Source organism: Manduca sexta, chromosome 4, assembly GCF_014839805.1.
Source record: "Manduca sexta isolate Smith_Timp_Sample1 chromosome 4, JHU_Msex_v1.0, whole genome shotgun sequence".
NCBI classification, from domain to species: Eukaryota; Metazoa; Arthropoda; class Insecta; order Lepidoptera; family Sphingidae; genus Manduca; species Manduca sexta.
The window spans coordinates 422,391-431,052 of record NC_051118.1 but is presented as its reverse complement, the minus strand read 5'-3'; positions in this window follow the sequence as shown (position 1 = coordinate 431,052).

Sequence of the window (8,662 nt, the reverse complement as noted above, 5' to 3'; positions counted from 1 at the left end):
AAGATTCTTATCTTTGATTGAATGACAACAGATTTGTTATTTTTTTTTATTACTAATGACGGGACGAGTTTACTGTTCACCTGATGGGAAGCGATATGACCGCCCATAAACACTAGAAATACCATCCAACACCTTAATTATAAAGTATTGTTGGTATTCCACTGCGCTCGCCATCCTGAGACAAGATGTTAAGTCTTATATCCAGTAGTTACACTAGATACAATATATTTTTCAATAAATTCAAGCCCTTGTGTCCAACGGGGTACGTAGGAACGTTGCTAGTACATCTGGAATTTAACTTATCAGTCCATGAATAGACAGACACTGCGATCTATTCTAATCACTTTTAAAATTGTTGGCATATATTATTTGGCGCGCATGTCAATGTACGTTTACGCAATACACTCGTTCCTCTTATATCAAATAAGGAATTTGTGAGGACACGTTACCTCCCAACTCGTTTTTGATAGTTTTTGTTGCTAGCTTAATTTTTAATCGACTTCAAAAAAAGGAAGAGGTTATCAACTGGACGTGTATTTTTTACTAAACAATTTCCGGTACTGACATTATACAGAGTGTATTTTTAGTCGAGGGACCTATTTATACACACGGTAATTCATAAATTGTATACAATTAATCTATTCAATCTAATCTAGTTTCTTTGTTTGAACACGCTAATCTTAGGAATTATAGGTTCGAATTGAAAATTGTTTTAGTGTTGAAAATCTTATTTATTTGGGAAGGATATAGGGTGTATATCATCACGCTATGTCCAATAGAAGCGGAGCAGATATTATTGGAAGCGGGAAATATTTGCAAAAATAAAGTATTTTCTTTAAAAGAATTGTTGCCGGTACATACGTTTTATAAAGGAATGATTATTTTTCATTAATTTCAAGTATCAACGGTGAATAAACATATTAGAGAGATTTTAAATTGTTATAATTATATTTTAATGACTGAAAAAATTAACTACATATTTATGTTGTTTCTTTGCGAAGAATAAGCTACACAGAAGATTTTATTTCAACAATCAATATAACAGCTTATATATTAATCCAGGAAAATCTTTTTCACACGGGCGAAACCGCGGGCAAAAAAAATATATCAAAAAAAAATTACAGAGTAATCGTCAAAAAGATTTTCTCAAAAAGGGCCCCAACATGTGGGTATCCTTCTGCAAGCTATTTGTTTGACCTATCTTATGATTTACGTATGAATTTGGCCTTTAAATATGATACGTTTGCCCTTCATACTTTTAGCTTAGGAAAGCAAAAACAGGTACATGCTAAAATTTCCTTAAAAAATAAATTAATAAATTTGGGACGAGAATCGAACACGGAATATTCTCGTTAAATATGGCCTTCAAATTACCTTACATACTGTATATTGTTACACAAAAATGCCCTTTATTTCCATGTATAGTTTTCCGAATCATTACTCTCTATCATTGTAGTGTACTTAATATTATATTATGAAGCGCAAGCAAATTAATTTTATATTTAACTGTAGTTTGAAACCGACTTCAAAAATGGAGGTTATCAATTCAACATGTATTTTTTAATGTTACCTCAGAACTCCGTAATTTCTGAACCGATTTGCAAAATTATTTTTCATTCGATTACACGTCGAGATTGGTCTGCAGAATAAAAAAATGCTAGCCAAGCTATTAGCTAATCAAATACATTAACAAATGTATGAAGAAAATGTTTCATTTTAATTAGTCATCGACTCTAAAATTTTTGACCAGTATAGTGTTATTTAAATAAAACTATTTTACGGATTTTATCGCGGTTTTCATATTATAATTATCGCTTGACGTTTCGAAGACTTTACAGTCTTCTTGATCACGGGGCGGACTGAGGTGTTGGCCATCTGAACAGTCAGTTCCAATATCTAAGGGACCTCTGTAGAAAGATATACACACGCCTAATTTCCCCGAAGATTTCAAGCATTCTTGTCAAAGAAATTCACGTTCAAGTATTTCTTTATGTTCGTTTGACAATACTATACGTCAAAAGAGATTTGTACTGTATCCGTTCATGAGTTTACTGTTACCGTATAAGTTAACTATGGCCGTATAAGTAATTATTATTACCATGGATTACTATTAAGCGCCACAGGGACCGGTTCTGGGCCGCCCTCATCCATCGGACTCCGGCGACCCTCACCAGATCGTCGGTCCATCTCGTGGGAGGCTTGCCTACGCTGCGTCTCCCGGTTTGTGGTCGCCACTCCAACTTTTCCGCCCCAACGGCCATCAGTTCTACGATCTATGTGCCCTGCCCACTGCCACTTGAGTTTCGCAACTCTAAGGGCATAATGCTCTAAAACAAACCGCTTGGGGGTATTCTAAGGCCCACAAGGAAAATAAATATACCCACCTGAATAATACTATCACATAATAAGCCCAAAATGTAAAAACAAATAGTACTCACTAATAAAAGCAAACCCGGAAATTGACCGTGCACTTCAAATGTCAGGTAACCACTGATCGCTTTCAAAAAGCATAAAAATTTACATGCGAATAAACATACTAGTTCTGTTGCTTCTGATTTCCTGCCTTGGTGACGTATGCTTAGTATGACCCCGCTCTAAGTTGGTGGGTTTGAAACCCAGGTTAGGCAAAGTAATATTGGGTTCAGCTCAGTATCAGCCTGGAGTCTGGAATTTGTGCCCGATATTGCGATAGGGTCGCTTATTATCACATCATGGCACGAATCACGGTGAAAAGTAGGGCTCTGGTTGCGCCTCTGCGTACCCCGTCAGGAATTAAACACAAAAATCGTATTAAAAAAACAGTATTTATAAATCTGGGAATCAAATCCAGTACTTACAATCCACGGCCAGTATATGCTGCTACTAAATTAGAAGTTATAAGCGGCGATAGTCTAGCTGGGTGTGGAATGGACTGCCGAGACGAATGTCCGCAGGTTCAAAATCCAAACACACCTCTGACTTTGTTAAAGTTATATGTGTATTCTTTGTGAAGGTATCGCTTAACGGCGAAGAAAACATCGAGAAGAAACCTGCATACTTGAGAAGTTGTCTATAGGAGTTTTGAGGGTATGTGAAATCTCCCAGTCCGCACTAGACCAGGGAGGTAAATTAAGGCTTAAACCATCTCGGTAATAGAAGAAGCCTTTAACAGCAGTGGGCCTGTATATAATACAGCACGAGGCTTCACACTGCCGACTTCCTAACTCCGAACTGCGAGTAATTTTTAAGATGGAAAACCCAGTCTTATTTATTTTGGAGCGACTCGGAATTCGACCCCAGGACCTCAACGCCATAGTCATACTCGCGTACGCATAACTATATTACTGAAGCACTAATTTTGATTTTCCATACCGGTGTGCAAACTGCAATCTATATACAAATATATGATAATATCTTCTCAACCTTGCGAGCTAAGCTCAACATGCTAGCTAAGTTCTTGCCCTACAACTGATATAAAAATCTGATATACTCTCTACGATCCGCTTAACTTTTCTTAGCAAAGTTCTTGGCCCTGGTATAAATAGCCGATATACTTCCTTCTACAACTCGTTTGACATCATAGGCATCAAACCAAAAGACCTCCAGTCCACAGCCGTCATTTAAGCTACTGCTAAACCAAAGAGATCCTCATATTGAAGGAAATATAACGTATTTAATGGACCGCAAAGCTAGTATCCAGTAAGTTTCGTGCCAAATGTACAATCTATAATTTCAGTGCCAGATGGTCGAGAAACCAAAGCACACATTCTGATGTAATAAAGATTAATTCAGTTTGTACAAATAATGTTTTGGTTGTTTGTAAGTTGTTTCCGTGAAGAAGTTGTCTTACGGTACGACTTCGGCAGTGTGGTGTCGGACTTGGTGCCCGGGTCGGGCAAAATGATTAATTTGCTAAAATAGTGGTCATTTCTAAAAAAATAATAAAGAGAAACGCTGAGAATAGGAGTTAAAATTATAAAAAATTCAATCCAACGTAAGGCAATATTTAATCGTTATTGCAAAAAATAAACGTTACTAAAACCTAATTAAATTGGTATGCCGATAATGTTGGTGTTCTTGTAGAATTTTTGGCCACAAACGAAAAACCACCGTATACAAAATGTTAAAACCTATCGTAGTGGCCCACGTAAGTGTCGCGTTCCGGAATCAACCTGTGTATACCCTGATCAACAGGCCGGCAACTGTATCGACTGTCGAAGGTAATCATCTCTCGTCAGACGACATTCTAGTTGACCCCACTTCACTTACCATCAGGTGCAATAGAATTGCATTGCCGTAGACATATTAAAAAAACACGAGTATTTTATTGGCATGCAAATTTCTGACATATTAAAACAAGTTATTGTTATTTCAGGTTGAATCTAGATGGACTAGTCTTGGCTGTTACTAGCCACTGTATAATTATCATAGTATATTTAAGTCCGTTTTCTCCAATGTTATTGCATAATATAATAGAAAATTAGGTATAACATTGGGACGCGCATTAACCGTTTAGGAAGTTTTTCAATTCCATAATATAAAGTTTCATCCGAGATAATCGGCACTGTATTCCGCTCCATGATATGATAGGCTACTATGTATTGAAGTATAATTGTTAGCCGGCCATAGTAGCGTTTGTATTACTCAATGGAGTTCAGTGAACCGTAAATCTCTAGAGGCTGTTATGCGCCATTGGATCGAAACATTAGCTAGCTCTGAATCTAGATTCATAGACGTGTAAACTAATAAAATACATATATCACCTCTTTTATTTCCAAAAGCGTAGACGTAGGTGCCACTAGTGTACCCTTTTTGGCATGTGTCGTCCGTTGATTGATGATGGGGATTCAGCCTATCGCTATGTCGAGCACAAATTCCAGTCCCAAGTCTGGCCTATGCTTGATTTTGTACAATATTCTATATGTAATTGTTAATAATACGAAAAAGAAGCACTCCTCCAAAAGCTGTATAAAAATTGGTTAAAAAATGAGCGAGTAATTCATATTTAAAATATTGTAATGTGCAAAAGTGGGCGCGGTGTGGGGACATCGCTTCATCTCTTTCTTTCGCACGCGTCGTAATTCCCGATGACGTCACATGTAGGTATTTCGTATCTTTTCTGTTTCTTGTTAATGACCCCTTCCACCGAAATTCAAATACTTATAACTTGTTGATTTTTTACCGGATTTTAATAATTCCTTCTATGTTATAATTTATAATATGTAAATGTTTAATAATAGTAAAGAACAAAAATGAGTCCGGTACCTTATTGGTCGTACAGCGTACACAATACAATGACGTCACCGAGGCTACCAGTGAGACGAGCAAGTAACTCGCCTGATACATGACCGTCCATAACCAATAGCAACACCACGCAAACTTTAAATTATAAAGTACTGAGTGACACTGCACTGCATCCACCACCCTGAGACATTAAATGGTCTCATAATGCAGGAATTACACCGACTTGAATCTTTAAAGAGGCGTAGTCGGAGTGGCTGAGTGAGCCATATCTACTCTAGGATATTAGGGCAACCTACGTAATTTTATTAAACTCAAACTTATTAAATTATAAATTAATTGATCTCGTTTTTTGAGCACAGGCCTGCTGGGATAATACTAGTGTCACAAACAAAGCAGAACAAAACATTACTGGCAACAGGCATAATGTTTTTTGGCATCCATGAGGTGACTCTCGACCAACCTTCCATAAACAATAACAAAGGCACCTTCCCTTAATACAATGTAAAACTAAACAACATTTTTGCATAAATATCTTACACTCCATAACAATAGAATAGAAATTGTCATTAATTGTTAGTTTATTATCGTGTTTTTAACTTAAAAACATCTAAATACAAATAAATAAGTTTGAAAACAAAAGGCCGTTGACTTCGCCCGAATTTAAGGATGTAGTATTATTATAAAGTGTAATATTACTTATTTTAACAAATAATTCTCGCATATAGGATTTGATTATTTAACAAATTTTAATGCGGTAAATACTCTATCTATTATATGCGATAGCCTAGTTGGGACTCAAACAGACTTGCGGGACGAGAGTCCGCAGGTTCAAAACCCAAACTTCTGACTTTGCTAAATAATGAATTCTTTGTGTATTATCGCTTGAGCTAACGGTAAAGGAAGACGTCGAAAGGAAACCTACACACCTGAGAAGTTTTGTAACAAAAATAAGAATTTCGAAAGTATGTGAGGCCTAGCCCGCACTAGGCCGGCGAGGTAAACTAAAACTTAAACTTTCTTGGTAGTAGAAAAGGCCCAACCCCAGCTGTGGGGCAGTATATTATTTGCATACTTTTCAAATTCTTATGGAGAATTCTGATATATATTGCGGGTATTCATGCGTGATGAACGCCACTTGTTGCCTTGTTCTATTTTTTTTATTACTTCGAATGATGAGACTAGCTTGCCGTTCGCCTGATGGTAAGCGATACGACCGCCCATAAACAGTAGAAACACCGTCCAATACCTAGAATTACAAAGTATTGTTTGGTATTCCAATGCCCTCGCCATCCTGAGACATGAGATGTTAAGTCTCCAGTAGTTACACTGACTACTATATCCTTTAAACCGGAACACGCAGTGACTACAAATTGCTGCTTGGCGTCAGAAATAGACATTCCAGTGGTACCTACCCAGGCGGACTGTCACATATGAGAAACCTACCACCAGTAGGACACTGATGAAATGTAAAAAAATCTAACATTGTACCCGTCTCCGCTTGTCTTAAATACTGATTGGTTGGCCCCCAGTTCGGAGTACATACTACAGTCAAAACCAGCTTGAAAAATTTCAAGTTTGCGAATTTGTTGCTAAACATAATAATTACATTACAAGTCTTTCTTTTATAATTAACGAAATAATATAACCAACAATAATTATTTCGTAAACATAAAAAAATATTATCATAAAAAATGTATTTATATAACTTCATGGCAGTTAAAATGTTCTTCCTAAGCCCATAAAAAATTCGACAAATGTTTTAGTGCATTTAAAAATGGAATAAGTGCCATAAAAATGGTATAAAACTCTGTTTCGGTGGCGTATTTTTTTTTTCGTGCGCGGTACGTTGTCCCTCCGAGGTCCTGGGTTCGAATCCCGTGTCAGGCAAAGTGATGTTGGGTTTTTCTGCTCAGTATCTGACCGGAATCCAGAATTGCTCGATAGAGCGATAGGTTCGCCCCTTGTCACATAATGAGATAGAAGACATGTGGTGAAAATAGGGTGCCCTGATTGCTCCTCTACCTAAATCATGATTTAAAACAATATCTGATGCTTCCTTATAATCATTGTTACTGGGACTAATTTACAATTAGAGTGTGTTCGGCTAATTTCGGACGGTTTTTCGGTGTGTTGTGTGGAGTCACAAAAATAATTTTTTTTTTCTCATAAAATATTTAAGCGATACCAACATTTTATACATGAAACTGGTTATTATTAATGCTACTTTATGTGATAATTTAATAATCTTCCAATTCTCTCTGTGTAAGCTTAAAAATAGATGATAATATCTGTATAGAAATTTAAAACCCTTAGAAAAGATCGGACCTTCGCGGGGTAAGTTCGGACTCCGTTCTAATAACGCTTCTAATGCTAGTATGATAAGGTCCACAAATTCAAACATAAGTCTCAAAAATGTTAAGAAGAACGAAATCCACCTTTTTTGTTTCAATGCACATAGCGCACCCGTTCTTGGTCGTAGCATCAACTGTGGTATACAGGGTGGGGCAAAAAGAGACAGCGTAGCCGCCTACATAGCTTAAACTAAAAAATAACCATAGACTCGTAGTATTTTTCGTTATACGATCTTACCCCGTATCCGATCTTACTAGAACGCACCTTATATAAAATTTTATTGTAAAATGTAGGTAGATATTGTATCTTTGACTTTTCGGACGACAAACATGGTTCCCATCGTGACGTCGAAAGAAAATTATATAAATAAACGCAATAAAACCCGCAAAATAGTTCTATTTCAGGAATTCGCGTAAACATAAGAAATCATTAAAATAATTATACTAGTTAAAATCTTTCAATTCGGAAATTAAACATGCTTTTTCGCGCCAAAAACAAACCATAACCTCAACAAAACATATGTATTTAAATTAACGCGTGATTAAATTAATCATTTATGTTCGTAATTTCGAGGCCTCTAATTATTTTTATAAAAAAGGTGTGTACATGGTCATAAATCTAATTTAAATTACACGTACAGCCATAATACTTAAATTAAAAAAAATAATTACCGCATGGCTTCTTTTTGTGGTCTTCTATTGTCCTTGGTTTGTGGCGAAAACTTAAATCAAAATTGTTCTAAGATTATTTTGATGTTAATTTGATTGTGGTCCATCGCTTTATGGACCCTTTTTGTACTGAACAGTTGTGCGAACTCATATGTTTATGAACATTCCTAATGCTAGAAAAATACGCACGCCAGTTGGACAGTATGTCGCTCAATGGAGTTAAGTCGCATCACGTATGGCTCCTAAGTAAAATACCGTATCTGAAAATATAGTAATATTAATTTTTTAATGTTTCGTCATATGTACTGTTTACTATCAAACATTATAAATTGGTAAGTCATTTTTAAGGTAGTTTTTTTTATTAACTTTAAAATAAAACTATTTTCCGGATTTTATCGCTGTTTCTATATTTTAATTTT